The sequence below is a fragment of the Prorops nasuta genome, unplaced genomic scaffold (genome assembly GCF_024137725.1).
Source record: "Prorops nasuta isolate Cenicafe-Biocafe unplaced genomic scaffold, Cenicafe_Pnas_1.2 PNAS00023, whole genome shotgun sequence".
Classification (NCBI taxonomy): domain Eukaryota; kingdom Metazoa; phylum Arthropoda; class Insecta; order Hymenoptera; family Bethylidae; genus Prorops; species Prorops nasuta.
The window spans coordinates 2,363,975-2,377,453 of record NW_027116820.1 but is presented as its reverse complement, the minus strand read 5'-3'; positions in this window follow the sequence as shown (position 1 = coordinate 2,377,453).

Below are 13,479 nucleotides of genomic sequence, written 5' to 3'. Positions count from 1 at the left end.
GCTGCTTCGAATCTGAAATCTCCATGCAGAAGCCAAATGGAAATATTAAAAAAAGATTTGTTATTCAGGTATTATTTCACAATGATCTAAATGCATCAATATGGCTAATTTCATTTCCAAATTTAAGTAAACTTATCCTCTTTATCTTACACTTTTCAATTTGAAATAAGTGATTGATATTCCCTGAATGGATAGTCTCTTTTAATTAATATTATTTGTAAAAACAATTTATTAATATACACTAATAAACTACGATTATTTATAATAAATAAAATTGAAATAATCTTTATACAATGCATTTTATTTTATTAAAATTACATATAGTTAATACCTTATAAAATAGTAATAATTTCATTTATCAATTAATAATATTTCAATAAACTAATACATTTTACCATAATCTACAAAGATTTACTTCCCGAACACAATAAATACATTCATTTACTATGATTATAATTATTTTGAGCATGGATGCAAATATATATGCAAAGTAGAATTACCCATAGGAAAGTAAAAATATAGATTTATCTGTGGGATTCATGACAAATGACGACGTTTAAACATAAGAAGGACAAAAAGTAATAAGAAGCTAATTAAAATCGTCAGAAAAAGGTATATTGCTCTTGAACCTATTGCAATAAATCTTGTATAATTCACAGTATAATATATAAACGTAATCTAAATAAAGAAAAGAAAAATATTTTGAAAAATTAATTCATTATCCTGTACCCCACTTTTTATATATAAGATTTTCTTTCATCTCCATTTATAATCTAGGACAGTTATTCAAAGCAAATACTGATAACCAAATCTATTAATATTTACTGGACCTAAAACAGCAAAGAAAATAAGTTTAGATATAAACAAGTTTGAAAAATGACTACCAGTAATAGCCATATTGATGCATTTAGATCATTGTTAAATAATACCTGAATAACAAATCTTTTCTTAATCTTTCCAATTTCGTTTCTGCATGGAGATTCCAAATTTGAAGCTCCAGAATTGACACATAGCCTGGCCTCATTTTTATTCACCAATTGGATGCAGCTCATCAGCCTTATTAGAACATTTGACCTGCGAAACATAAGGGAAACCACAAAGGATCATGTTTGAATACATTTTATATATGGTTATCAGTAATATTACTTATCTAAGAAAACAGGTTGGCTTATTATAGATGTGGAGAGCATGCTGCGTGATCTGAATCTGTGTTCCATTCCTTAGCGTTGCTTAATTCCTCTGGTTGAAATCAGTATGACGTATGCACTTTACTCCTGGTAGGACCTTCCATAGAACCTTTACACCTAGGAAAAAGAGACATTATAATTAGCAGTAATTTTACCAATTAACTATACATGATAATAAATACACTAGGATCTGCATTTTATTTAAAAAATTATAATAATATTTTTTATTATGTATTTCTTATTTAAATTCATGAATCTATTTGTTTCATACATTTATATATTAAGTTAATTTTGACAAGAATTAACTTAATATATTTCCTTAATACGTAATGTAAGTTTTTAAAAGTATAAAAAATTTATTATACCTGTTTTTTTCGATAATCCAGAAAAGTCATTAAATATTTTATAACTTCACTATAACTGGTTAACATTTTCCAACAAATTAAAACTCTTTAACTATTTATACTAACACTCGTTTGATTAAAAATCCGCGCTGCCAAACTGACATTTCTGCATTTTTCACACTCTCACAAGACTCACAGATAGGTCCAGTGGTATAGAGTCACCAAAAAATCACCCAGTGGCGTAGAATTATTTTAGACAAAGACGCAGATAGAAATCTATGAGTTAGAGAGAGAAGAGCAATGGCGACGTCCGAGATAGGAAAATAAGAAACGAAGGCCTGGAGAAACCACGTTGAACGCGGTATAAGGCTCTCTCTTTCTCTTTAAGGCATTTAAACAAGGATAGCCTACAAGGTTGCCAAGTGTAGTACTTTCGGTACACTGTTCAAAACTGAATCATGTACAGGTATAGTTTCTGCTTCCCTATACTATCTTGTAGCAAAAATGCTTCTCGCAAAATTGATTCATGTCCATCTCAACTCCTCTATACTATCTTATAGCAAAAATTTAAAGACAACAGCAGACGAAACGCGACATCGACAAATATGAAGATGACGTTTTGGACTTAGTAAAAGCATTATCCAAAAAGCATATTATTTATGTTGGAAACGTAGGGATGTCGAAAAATGGGATGGAAAATAATGCAAATATGGTGCATATATATAATATTATTTATCAAGTATAAAAGGGAAGAGATCGGATGTAATTTTCAGCCTATAAAGAGAAAAAAGCATCAGATAAGTATCGGGAGCAGTAAATCAAAAGAAAGATTAAAGAATATTTTGCTTTGTTAAATTAATCTTTCTTCTGACTTGCTGCTCCCGATACTTATCTGATGCTTTTTCCTCTTTATAGGCTGAAAATTGCATCCGATCTCTTCCCTTTTATACTTGATAAATAATATTATATATATGCACCATATTTGTATTATTTTCCATTCCATTTTTCGACATCCCTACGTTTCCAACATAAATAATATGCTTTTTGGATAATGCTTTTACTAAGTCCAAAACGTCAGCTTCATATTTGTCGATGTCGCGTTTCGTCTGCTGTTGTCTTTAAATTTTTGCTATAAGATAGTATAGAGGAGTTGAGAATTCAGCGTTGCCAAGTGTAGTATAATTATACTACCGTAGTATAATTTTCCTATAGCGTAGTATCCTTAGGATACTACGCTACAGTTTCTGTTCCCTGCGGGATCCTACGCTATAGTTTCTGTTCACTGCGGGATCCTACGCTACAGTTTCTGTCCTTGCGGGATACTACGTTTTGGCCATTAATCTTGAGTCTTGGCGAGGGGAAGTTAGAATCAGAGGGGCGAGGGGATTTCTAGGGAGTTTGTCCGTAGCTGTCAAATGGCGCGATTAACCCTCAATTTTATATCATCAACAAAAATAATATTTTCAGAAAACGATTGTGGAAAAGAAGGAAGGATTTTAATAAATAACAGAGAAGACAAAATATATCAAATGAGTATAAATTAATAAAAAAAATGAAAATTATTGTGAATTTTTAAGAAAATATACTTTGTGGTTATTTTTTTTTTGTTACAGTTGAAATCCGGTTATGATGACTTTCAATTAAGGAAAAAAGTAATTATAGACTAATAAATGAAAAAGTATTAAAACATGAAGCACTTCTCTGTATGGCCCAGTCATTTCAATAATTGTGACTTAATGTTATAATAGTGAATGTGTAAGCGATTAGTGCATATACAACAAACTCTTATTGTAAATTTAATAATCTTGTATGACAATGTTTTAATTGCTATTATTTTAAATTAAAGCTAGTTTAATTAACATATTTTTATTTCATCCCTTTCTCAAAATTCTAAACACATGGTAATTACCTATTCTTATAGTAGTCATATATTCGTTAAATTACATACAAAATTACAATTGTTTTATATTTGTAAAGCATAGCTGTTTGTTGCAATGATTTTTATTATTCAATGTGAGACAAATCGCATTTTGTTTAGGTAAATGTCTTATTTATCCGCCACATCCTTCCATATCTTATGCGACATTTATTTGGCTCCGTTGCACTATTTTCTTCCAGTCTATATCATATAACATTAATTTTCTAATCATTTATACATACACACAGATCTAATAATACTGCTGATCTGCAATTATTTTTGTAATTGTTGAAATGATTGTTAAACCATTATCTTGTTTAATTTGTAAAATGGACATTTGAATGATGCTATTAAAATTTGGCAACTTTTCTGCGAGATATGTTCTGATAATATTTGTGAAGATAAAGTTCTTTAAAAGGTATATGTATACTGCTGAGTTCATCTTGTTTTCAGCTTTAAATAGTTTTCCAACTACACGCATGGATATCTATTTTGAATATAGAATACATATTTCATTACATCTATTATGATATTGTTAAGATTGATAGAAAGATATCAATTCTTTGAAAATGATATATTATATATCTAGTAACTGGATTAATTAAGGTTTTAGAACAGATAAATTTCACAAACAAATAGGACTAACAAAAGATGTATTATATATTGAGGAAGGATATCCAAATGTGAATTATTTGAAGCTAAAAGCAAGATAAATTCAGCAGTATCCTTAAATGTATTGGAGAACAACATCCTCTCAAATTTAAAGAGAAGATATCCTATGGAAGAGATGCCAAACATTATAAGTAAAATAATTCAAGTGTCCATTCTTCAACTTTAATAGAACAATGGTTTACCAATCATCTTGACATTTATAAGATTAATTAGTCAATAGAATAGCTATATTTGAGTGTATATAAAAATAGCAAAAAATTAATCGTATATTTTGAAAACTAAAAGAAAGAACTAACAAGGCAAATAAATGTTACATAAGATATGGAAGGATGTGGCGGATAAATAAGACATTTACCTAAACAAAATGCGATTTGTCTTACATTGAATAATAAAAATCATTGCAACAAGCAGCTATGCTTTACAAATATAAAACAGTTGTAATTTTGTATGTAATTTAACGAATATATGACTACTACAAGAATAGGTAATTACCATGTGTGTTTAGAATTTTGAGAAAGGGATGGAATAAAAATATGTTAATTAAACTAGCTTTAATTTAAAATAATAGTAATTAAAACATTGTCATACAAGATTATTAAATTTACAATAAGAGTTTGTTGTATATGCACTAATCGCTTACACATTCACTATTATAACATTAAGTCACAATTATTGAAATGACTGGGCCGTACAGAAATGCTTAATGTATTAATACTTTTTCATTTATTGGTCTGTAATTACTTTTTTCCTTAATTGAAAGTCATCATAACCGGATTTCAACTGTAACAAAAAAAAATAACCACAAAGTATATTTTCTTAAAAATTCACAATAATTTTCATTTTTTTTATTAATTTATACTCATCTGATATATTTTGTCTTCTCTGTTATTTATTAAAATCCTTCCTTCTTTTCCACAATCGTTTTCCGAAATTATTATTTTTGTTGATGATACAAAATTGAGGGTTAATCGCGCCATTTAAGAGCTACGTACAAACTCCCTAGAAATCCCCTCGCCACTCTGATTCTAACTACACAACGCCACGACGCAAGATTAATGGCCAAAACACGTCCGAAAGCACTGAGAGCTTATTATACCTAAAATACTATACTTCGTTTCTTCTCTGTGAATCACCAGAGATGAGACGGGAGATCGCTCATGGCGTGTCAGAAAATAATCCTGAAACGGTGGCGCCACCACTTCAGCGAAAGCATTGCCAGATTAAGAAGCCCGTATGGCCATCTATCGGGACTGATTCGAAGCAACGACAAGCAAAGTCCAGAGAGGGTAAAACAGATTTAAACCAGATAATAATCTGCGAAAAAGATTTTATGTAAAAATATAAAGATTTCATGTATGTAAGGCAACGAAAAACAATTTACAAATAAAGTTAGTGAATACAAAAGCATAGAAGAATATTCGACACTCATATATTACTATGTAGCCTTTCCTAACTCAAATATTATTTATAGATAATGTTCGAGATTGGGAGGAGCAGAAAATGTTGCGAAGTAGATTCCGCATTTCTCTGTTATATCTCCCATCTCTATTGCGCTCACAATAGACGGCTAGACCGACAGCGTCTAGCCGCTCTATCTGTCTCTCTCTCCGCGGCGCGCTTGCGCGTCTTCTGGCCCTGGCGCGTCGCGGCCGCGAAGCGACACTACTTGCGCGCTTGGCCACTAGGTGGCCAGCGCCCGCGGCAGCTCTCTCGCTGGCAAGATTAGTGTCGCGTAATTATATAGATGGGTCCTTGATAAGGACCCATCGCACCCCAAACTCGCTCGACAGCCTGCGTAGCAGCAGCAACAGCAGCAGTTTCCGCAGCCTTCATCGGCACTTTTTGACGCCTCATCGGCAGCGCCTCCACGGCCAACTAAGAGCGCCTCCACTGGCGAACTCATTGGGAGCACACTTTGGTAAGTATCACCCACCACCCACTGCCTACCAAGAGGGGACTTCCCCTCTGCGGCATTTCCTCCCTCCTAAAGGGAGATTTCTCCGGGGACTTCCCGGGAGGAATTAAACCCTCTCCTTCCCCTCCACACTGCCTTCGAGGACTACCTCGGACCCAGTGTTCCGTCCCTCACATCCAGGGCTCTCGATAGAGTCGGGTAACGGGAGGGGTAGATTCACCCTAGGGGTTGGGGTGGCTCGGAGCCACCATAGCTCTGGGAGAAGGGGGCTGAGGGGTAAGGGGACTTCCCCTTCCCTAAATCCACCTCTCCCACTTCGCTTCCTCCCTTGGCTGGGGATTTTACTAGGGAATACCCTAGGAAAAATTGTCCAGTCAGGGAGTTTCTAAGTCCGCGTTCCCTCCTGGGGAATTTTGAGTCTTAGGGTTCTAAGGAATCTTCTGCGAAAAGAAATTCCCTAGAATTTAACGGCAGCAAATACCCTAGGCCTTCGCCATTGTAAATATCGCGGTTTTTCTTGTACATAAAAATACTTTGTAAACGTTTGTATATTTTTTATTTATTTGAATAAAAAACACTTTTACCTATTACCTCTGCCTTGAATATTTTATTCTAGAATAAGACCTTCCTTTCTGACCACAGGTTCGGAGCCAACTTGGGGCACAGTTTCGCACAAATTGTTGGTCCTTCGAGCCGGATATCCGGCAAAAAACGTTCGAAGTGCATCAGTGTTTTTAAGTTGGAGATTCTGACTGGGTTAAGATTGTGGTTTGTTCTGGAATAGAGATTCAAGATGACTACGCCTAGCTCAGGGGAATTACTAGAAGCGATCAATTACGTGCCCATGATTCGGGATGAATTCGTTCGGTTGGTCGTTAACATTAAGAAACGTGGAGTACGCAACTTCACCCTCCCTTTCTTGGAGGATAGGCTTGCGGCCGTCGAGAAGTGGCTTCAGGTGTTGCATAAAACTCACGTTAAGATCACTACTCATACTAAACCGGCTGAATTAGCTAAAATGGATTACGTAACCGAAAGCTGGTATGAAGCGGCCCTTGATGCCCATAGTGACGCGGAAGAATACATCCTAGGACATTTAGATGAACTTCGCTCCAATCAGGTGATGCCAGCATCAGGTCCCACGGCGCCTTCAGGCGAAATAAACCACATTAGGCTTCCAATTATCGATTTGCCGAAGTTTTCCGGGGATTATTTAGAATGGAACAACTTTTATGAAACATTCAGTTCCATTGTTCATGAAAAGGCATATGTCTCCGGGCGAGACAAGTTCCACTATCTAAAATCTTGCTTGCAAGGTGAAGCGGCTACGGTCATTAAATCTTTAGCGATCACCTCCGAGAACTATGAGATAGCATGGGACACTCTAGTAGCTAGGTATACTGACAGACGAATGATCACGGATACGTTCTTAGACCAGATCTCGCAAGTACCCACGCTTCGGGGTGACAATTTTAAAGTTCTCAAGGAAGTTAGGGACTCTGTCACGGTTGCTCTCAACGCCCTCAAAACTATGGGTTACGGCGTCGATCATTGGGATCCCATCATTGTTCATTCACTGAAGAACAAACTGGATGACACCCTCCGCTTGGCCTGGGAGATGTATCTGGGAAGCAGCAAGGATTATCCCACCTTTCTTCAATTTTCGGAGTTTCTAACGCGTCACATTAACTCTTTGCAATCATTAGGCAACAAACCTAAGACTTCCAAAAAGGAATCGGGGAAATCCTTGAAGTCACACGCTGCGAGTGTGAATAGTACCGGTTGTGCTCACTGTGGTAGTAACCATCTCTTGTATCAGTGCAAGGACTACCTTGCATTGACCCCTCAGGCTCGATCAAAGTTTGCATTTTCACAGAACCTCTGCATCAACTGCCTGAGGCCAGGGCATAGTTGCTCCAATTGTTCTTCTTCGTCACGATGCAGGAAATGTAGTAAAATGCATCATACGTTGTTGCATTTTGACAAATCTGGCACCGGGGGGAGCAAGTCACGGGGGACTACCCCTGCGACAAACTCCGCTTCCGAGCCTGAACCCTCTAGCTCGCATTCTACAACGCATCTTAGCGTTACCGATACACGATCAGTCCTATTGGCCACGTTCTCTGCCAGGATTGATGCTCATGACGGTTCTCGTGTTATAGTCCGCGGTTTAGTTGACCCGGGCTCAGAAACTTCCTTTATCTCAGAAAAGTTAGCTCAGCAGTTACGAGTACCGCGACAACGTATCAACGCTACCATCCATGGAGTGAATTCGGTTCAAACCGTTCGAGCGGAGGCACAGATTACCCTTCATTCTCTCAAACGACACGGTGCTTCATTGGATGTAACCGCAATAATCTTATCAAAGATTACTCCATATCTACCTCCGTCTTATTCTCCGTCATCTATTCCAGCACTAAACGGAATTGAGCTCGCAGATACTTTCGCTTCTACCAAGGTTCCAATTGATGTGCTCCTTGGTGCAGATTATCTTGCTGAGGTGGTAGAAGGTCCGTACATTCGTTGTCCTGATCATTCAGTACTTGCTCAGCAGACGATTTTCGGGTGGATCGTAGCCGGAGTCTTATCCAAGGCTGGTCGCTCTCATAGTTACACGGTTCATCATTGCTTTGACTTCGAAAACACTCTTCGCGACTTCTGGGAACTGGAAGAAGTTCCTGAGGTCAAACCCATGTCCACAGAGGACTCCCTCTGTGAACAACATTTTGTGGATACGGTATCACGCACACCTTCGGGTCGTTTTGTCGTTGCCTTACCTTTTCGATCCGACATCGAAAGGCATAGTCTAGGTTCTTCTTCTCGGGTAGCAGAGAAAACCTTATCAAGAATACTTCGGCGATTGGATACTTCTCCAGAACAGGCTGAAAGTTATTCTCAATTCTTACAGGAGTATCTTATGTTGAGACATATGTCTCCTGTTCCTAGGAACTCTGATTTTCGCGTCTTCCTGCCTCATCATGCAGTATTCAAGACCGAGAATCAGAAGACCAAGATTCGCGTTGTATTCAACGCATCATCTAAAACTTCTACTGGCGTCTCGCTTAACGATACGTTATTCATTGGACCCAAGCTCCAACAGGACATCACGCGGATCCTAATGAATTGGCGTTCCTTTCGATATGTAGGCGTCACTGACATTGTTAAAATGTTCAGACAGATTCTTGTGCGTTTTGAGGACCGCAAGTATCAGAACATTTTATGGAAGTCTGATTCCGGTGAGCTTCAGGCCTTCGAACTCAACACGGTGACCTACGGTACTGGACCGGCACCTTTCCTATCCTCGCGAGTTTTGCGCGAATTAGCTTACACGGACGGAGCTAACTTCCCTCTCGCGCAGGATGTGTTCTTAAATTCTACTTATGTAGACGATATACTTCTTGGGGCCCATGACATACAGCAACTTAGTTCGGTCAGGGAACAACTCATCGCTCTACTGGCAAAAGGGGGCTTCTCCTTAAGCAAATGGGCATTCAATCAACCGGGGTCTTCCCCGCTTGAACCTACCGAGCTGCATTCTTTCTTTGAGGATCCTGCTGGATCAAGTAAAGTCTTGGGCATATATTGGGATCACGGGGATGATAGCCTCCGCTTCCGTGTTTCTCCTTCACACATTGGTGTACTAACCAAACGCATCCTCTTATCAGAGAATGCTAAGATCTTCGATCCATTGGGATGGATTTCTCCAATAGTCATCACTCTAAAGCAGTTAATGCAATCCACCTGGTTGCTTAAACTCTCTTGGGATGAAGAAATTCCTGAGCCTATTCAGTCAAAATGGCTCAAGTGCTATGAGCATCTCCGAGACTTACAGACTTTACGGATTCCACGGTGGACCGGACAATCACTTACTACTGGAAAACGCGAATTAATTGGATTTTGTGACGCCTCAGAACTTGCGTACGGCGCAGTCGTTTATGAACGCCTCACTGATGAGGACGGTAAACTCTCGGTACATTTAGTAATGTCCAAAACAAAGGTCGCTCCGATCAAGACCACTTCAATCCCTCGTCTGGAGTTGGTCGCAGCTGCCCTTCTAGTCAAGTTATTGGTTCACGTCAAGGGAAGCTTGGTCGGGAGTTGTGATGCGATTCGTTGCTATTCGGATTCGCAAGTCGCTTTAGCCTGGATAGCAAAGCAACCTGTGCATTGGAAAACGTTTGTGGCTAATCGCGTTTCATATATCCAAACGCATTTATCGGAAGCCAGCTGGCATCATGTACCCACTAAGTTGAATCCAGCAGACTTGTGCTCAAGAGGAACCAGTGCTCAACAGTTATCAGAGGACTCACTTTGGTGGCATGGGCCTGCTTTTCTCCGTGAGCACACCGCAAATCCCGTTCAGGTCTTTGAAACCGCGGAAGAAAGTCGGAAGGTAGCGTTAACCGCTCAATTCGACACAACTGAGTGTTGGTTTTTTGATAAGTTTTCGTCTTGGTCTAAACTGGTCCGAGTTATGGCCTATGTTCTTCGATTTGTCCAGCGGACCAGAAAAAACGGCCAATGGGAGGACTCCCTCCTGTCTGCAACGGAAATTCGCAGTTCGATTGAAGCCTTGGTAAAGGTTGTTCAACGAACGCACTTCGCGAGCGAAATCTCAGCCTTGAATCATGGGTTACGTATACCGTCGCGGTCAAAGCTTCTTTCCTTACATCCGGTCATTGATTCACAAGGAATCCTAAGAATAGGGGGGCGGCTTCGGAACGCCGAAATTTCTGAACAAATGAAACACCCCATTATTCTTCCGGATTGCCACTTAACGGCCATTCTTATTAGGCAAACTCACCTAGAGACACTTCACGGGGGACTCCAATTAACCTTGTCCACGTTGCGACAAAGGTTTTGGGTCGTGAATGCGCGAAATCTAGTAAAATCATGTGTTCATAAATGCATCACGTGTGTTCGCGAACGCGCTAAACTCGGTAGCCAACTTATGGGTTCACTTCCTGCCGCTCGGGTTTCTCGCAGTTTCACTTTCGAACACACCGGAGTAGACTATGCCGGGCCCTTTTCGGTGAAATTACATCACGGTCGTAATGCAAAAGCCATAAAATGCTACGTGGCCGTGTTCGTATGTCTATCTACCCGTGCTGTTCACCTAGAACTCGTCTCCAGACTGGACACCGAGGCCTTCCTCGCCGCGCTAACTCGATTTATCTCTCGTCGTGGAAAACCCGTCGTCATGTATTCGGACAACGGCCTTAATTTTCAAGGAGCGGACGCTGAACTAAAACGCGCCTACCGATGCTCTTTAGAAGCTGCACGCGCTCAGAACACCGATTCCATCAGTAAAATCGAGTGGAAATTCATTCCGGTCGCTACTCCCCACTGGGGCGGTCTTTGGGAAAGTGCCGTGAAAAGCATGAAGCACCACCTGAAGCGCTCCCTCGGAGTTTTCGTGCCTAATTTCGAGGAAATGGCCACACTATTGACCAAGATTGAGGCCTGTTTAAATTCACGACCTATATCGCGGTTACATGATGATCCAGAGTCGTTGGACGTACTCACTCCGGGGCATTTTTTGTCAGGACGGGCGTTAAATTCCCCACCTGAATTATCCACCTTGGATTTACGAGAATCATCATTAAACCGCTGGCAAACCGTAAATCGAATCACCGAGACCTTTTGGAAGAAGTGGTCTTCCGAATACTTACACACTCTGCAACATAGGCCGAAATGGCAGAACTCTAACTCGGAATTCGGTGAAGGAGATTTGGTGCTTGTCAAAGTACCTAACAATCCTCCCCGTATGTGGACCTTGGGGCGGATTCGCAAACTAGTCCCTGGGGTGGATGGGGTAGCTCGCGTAGCTATACTTAAAACCGCGAGAAAAGAGATTCAACGGAGTCTCTCGCAACTCTGTAAACTCCCCTCTTAGCCCTCACTTTGGGTCGTATCAGGGTCTAGCTTCACCCTACTTTCCGGCATCCTGGGACTCTTCAGGTTGTCATCTCTCCTTCTCAAGCTTCCTGGGACTCTTCAGGTTGCTTAACTTTCTTTTCCTGGTTTCCTGGGACTCTTCAGGTTACCACCTCCTCTCTCGAGCGTCCTGGGAATCTTCAGGTCGTCCTGTTTCCTGTTCCAAACCTTCAGGAACACTTTATGATCTCCGCCATGTCTTTTCTTCCAAAACTCCCACGATACTTACTGAGTCTTCGTACTCATCATTTGCCTTTTTTGGTGCAGCGAGATTGATCATGGCGGACTATCCGTGGGCCCACCTCTTGGGCGTAGGGTACGAGGACGAGGGGGACGATGTCCTCGAATTGCATGCCCCCCGGGAGGAAGCGGAATTTCGACGGCTGTTCGGCCACGTTCTCCCGGCGGGGCAAAAAGAGAAGCCACCACCACCAACGCCACGGAAACCACCATCGAACCCGCGACGTCGGAGGCCCGTGGTTGCCGCCCAGAAGCGCATTGCCTCGACGAACTGGGCTGGGAAAGTCTTAGACGATCCCAGCGCCAGGGAAATCGAGCGCAATGCGCAAAAAATTATTGTAAGAGCCTTCGGGCAGACGATAGAGGTGCCGCTCTATACGGCCCTCAAAATTCGGCGGTGGAAGGCCTGGGCCCCGCAGGGCAAAATCAGCCTGCGGTGGTCGCCGGCCTTAGAGCTTCACTCGGCCAAGCTCCATATGAAGCCATGTAAATAGTCGTCTCGTCCCTATCTGTTTTATATCTTTTATTTTATTTTTTGTAAATAAATTTGGTTTAAACTGATTACACTCTTTCTTACTTGTCTTGACGCTATCGCGTCAACGGGGGGAGTTTGTTCGAGATTGGGAGGAGCAGAAAATGTTGCGAAGTAGATTCCGCATTTCTCTGTTATATCTCCCATCTCTATTGCGCTCACAATAGACGGCTAGACCGACAGCGTCTAGCCGCTCTATCTGTCTCTCTCTCCGCGGCGCGCTTGCGCGTCTTCTGGCCCTGGCGCGTCGCGGCCGCGAAGCGACACTACTTGCGCGCTTGGCCACTAGGTGGCCAGCGCCCGCGGCAGCTCTCTCGCTGGCAAGATTAGTGTCGCGTAATTATATAGATGGGTCCTTGATAAGGACCCATCGCACCCCAAACTCGCTCGACAGCCTGCGTAGCAGCAGCAACAGCAGCAGTTTCCGCAGCCTTCATCGGCACTTTTTGACGCCTCATCGGCAGCGCCTCCACGGCCAACTAAGAGCGCCTCCACTGGCGAACTCATTGGGAGCATACTTTGGTAAGTATCACCCACCACCCACTGCCTACCAAGAGGGGACTTCCCCTCTGCGGCATTTCCTCCCTCCTAAAGGGAGATTTCTCCGGGGACTTCCCGGGAGGAATTAAACCCTCTCTTTCCCCTCCACACTGCCTCCGAGGACTACCTCGGACCCAGTGTTCCGACCCTCACATCCAGGGCTCTCGATAGAGTCGGGTAACGGGAGGGGTAGA